The sequence below is a fragment of the Marmota marmota genome, unplaced genomic scaffold (assembly GCF_001458135.2).
Source record: "Marmota marmota marmota unplaced genomic scaffold, marMar, whole genome shotgun sequence".
NCBI lineage: Eukaryota > Metazoa > Chordata > Mammalia > Rodentia > Sciuridae > Marmota > Marmota marmota.
In genome coordinates this window covers 4,442-7,629 of record NW_026003559.1, presented here as the reverse complement: position 1 = coordinate 7,629, position 3,188 = coordinate 4,442, and the positions used below count along the sequence as shown (strand labels likewise).

The following is a 3,188-nucleotide window of genomic DNA, read 5'->3' as shown; positions in this document are numbered from 1 at the left end:
GCAGGAGGATCTGAAATTCAAAGCCAGCCTCAGCAATTTAGAGAGGCCCTAAGCAACTCAGTGAGATCTTGTCTCTAGTAAAATACAAAATAGGGCTGTGGATGTGATTCACTGGTCGAGTGCCCCTGATTTAAGTCCTAGTACACACCCCTCCCTCCCCGCCAAAAAAAAAAAAAAAAAAAAAAAAAAAAAAAAAAAAAAAAAAAAAAAAAAGAAAAGAAAAAGAAAAAGAAAAAAGAAAGAAAGGCACTTTTGCATGACCATGTGATCCTAATATCATTCTGCATTATTATATGCAAATTTATGTCAAGAAATTGTTATTCCATAGTGATTTTTTCTTCAATTAATAAGCTTATGCTTTACATTAATACTTAAGCAAACCAGAAAAAGTTTAAAATAATAATCTTTGTGATAGAACCACATTATTGAGAACAAAGCAATAACAGTTTTTTCCCTTGTTTTAATTTTTCAAATGATGTTAAGTATGGAATCTCATGATAGGTATTTTATTGAAAAAGTGTCCTGTGTAACAAGGTTATTTTCATATTAATCATATGAGTCTGTAGTAAACGGTCTTTGCTTGTATAGTTATATTGAATATCGAACATTATCAATTTCATTTTTGATATTTTTTGTGCTGATTTATGCTTAAATAATATCTTTGTGTTCTTTTAGCTGTTAAATAATCACACCCTTTATCTATGCTCTTCTGCAGTGAAGCAGCCACTGAAATTCCATTCAACATTTAGCAACCTTAAAAATCTCTGTCTGTAACTGGACACACACAAGCTGCACAAAATGGTCATGAAGCAAGACCCACAGGAAACAGACACACACAGTAAGGAACTGTGTATCTTGGAGCACATTTTATTAAAAATAGTGATTCACTGTTTTGGGTTTTGTTTTTAAATTGCTATAGGGAACTATGTATCTAATCTTGTTCTTATAGGTATAAAATGATCTCCCCTAATAGCTAATATACTCATCCTTGAAAGAATTACAAACTAACAAAATAATTTATTGTGCTATAGCATAAATGTAATAGTTTGTGTACTGTTATAATACTGATGACACTCTTATAGGGAACTGATTCACAGTTGACTAATTGTTGCCCTTACTAGCCACACAGTGAAAATAGCATATTGATTTTGTGCCTAGAGTTGGAGGATAATTAATATGAGCTATATTATTCTATATTGTGTCTAAATGAACATCTTAATGTTAAAGATAATGATTTTGTGATTCCTTATAGTATACTTTGAACATATTTTCAAGATCTAAAAATTGGAGAATTAGAATTTAATCAAAATGAAATTAAGTATGTGTGAACATTTAGCATTTAAAATAAATATAAAATTATTTCAATTTCTAGTTTGTTATCATTAAATGTAATTTTACTTTTTTCCTAATTTACATGGCTATGGTATGAAGCTAATACTCTAAAAACAGTGATCTTAAATTACCTTTTTCCTCTGCAGATTAGACATAAATTTTCAAACACAAGACTAGGTACATACTTTCCTCCTTCACCCTCTAGAGACATAGAGTGTTATTTGTTGCAGCAGTGTAGACCTTGTGACATAATTGAAGTCTTCTGAGTTCTTATGGTCCATCAGGCCATTGTGATGTAGCTGATTAATAACTTCCACAGGATGGTAGTAATCCAGAAATTAGCTTTATTTTGGAGCAAACCTTGTGCTGATTCATAAAATGCTTCTGAATGCAAGTGCCTGAAAAGTCTTGATTGGGTATGAATATATTTTTTCCCACATAATGTTCTAGTGCATCTTTGACCACTTGTGTTGTTATAGCATGTATGGAAGCATTGGCAATTCACTTAACTTTTTTAATATTTACATAGTGGCCTAAAAGCTTGTGAATCTGTGTTTACTAGCATTCTACTTGTTAATTTTTACATATGGTAATTAATACAATTGTAGAAAGAAAATGCACTTCAATACTAAAAAGTTTGAGACACTGGCAGAGACAACACAGACAGAGTTGAGGCATCTGGAGTGTAAGAGACCTGTAACCTCTCTGCTCTCAGCTGCGGCCTGTTGCTGGATTGCCTGCGACTTCTGGCTTTCTGCTGACGAGAGCAAGTGGCCAACAGCTAGGGCAAGATGAAGCTCCCTCTGGTGGCCGCAGTTCTCTGCTGCTCTGCCCAGCACGGCTGAGGAGGATGACAAGAAAAGGACATGGGTACCGTGGTCGGCATCGACCTGGGGACCACTTACTCCTGCGTCGGGGTGTTCAAGAATGGCCACTGGAGATCATCTCCAACGATCAGGGCAACCGCATCAGGCCGTTTTATGTGGCCTTCACCCCTGAAGAAGAACGTCTGATCCATGATACAGTCAAGAATCAGCTCACCTCCAATCCTGAGAACATGGTCTTCGATGCCCAGCGGCTCATTGGCAGCACTGGGAATGACCCTTCTGTGCAGCAAGACATCAAGTTCTTGCCTTTCAAAGTGTTTGAAGAGAAACCTAAACCATACATTCAGGTTGATATTGGAGGTGGGCAAACTAAGACATTTGCTCCAGAAGAAATCTCTGCTATGATTCTCACTAAAATGAAAGAGACTGCGGAGGCTTATTCGGGAAAGAAGGTTACCCATGCAATGTTACTGTGCCAGCCTATTTTAATGCTGCCAGTGGCAAGCAACCAAAGATGCTGGAACTATTGCTGGCCTGAATGTTATGAGGATCATCAATGAGCCTACAGCAGCTGCTATTGCTTATGGCCTGGATAAGAGGGAGGGAGAGAAGAACATCCTGGTGTTTGATCCGGGTGGTGGAACCTTCTATGTGTCTCTTCTCCTCATTGACAATTTGATGTCTTCAAAGTCATGGCCACCAATAGAGATACTCATCGGGGTGGAGAAGACTTTGACCAGCGTGATATGGAACATTTCATCGGGCTGTACAAAAAGAAGACTGGCAAATATGTTAGGAAAGAAAACAGGGCTGTGCAGAAACTCCAGCGTGAAGTAGAAAAGGCCAAGTGGGCCCTGTCTGCTCAACATTAAGCAAGAATTAAAATTGAGTCCTTCTATGAAGGAGAAGACTTTTCTGAAACCCTGACTTAGGCAAAATTTGAAGAGAAAACATGGACCTGTTCTGGTCTACCATGAAGCCTGTTCAGAAAGTACTGGAGGATTCTGACTTGAAGAAGTCTGATATTGA

The 3,188-nt window shown here is 37.3% G+C and overlaps 1 pseudogene across 1 annotated transcript; it reads left to right on the top strand.

The window, feature by feature from the left end:
* The first annotated feature begins 229 nt into the window (after positions 1 to 229).
* LOC107134220 lies at positions 230 to 3,183 on the top strand (annotated as a pseudogene). Its single transcript, XR_001502419.2, has one exon. The product of XR_001502419.2 is annotated as an endoplasmic reticulum chaperone BiP-like (transcript).
* Positions 3,184 to 3,188: the final 5 nt, after the last annotated feature.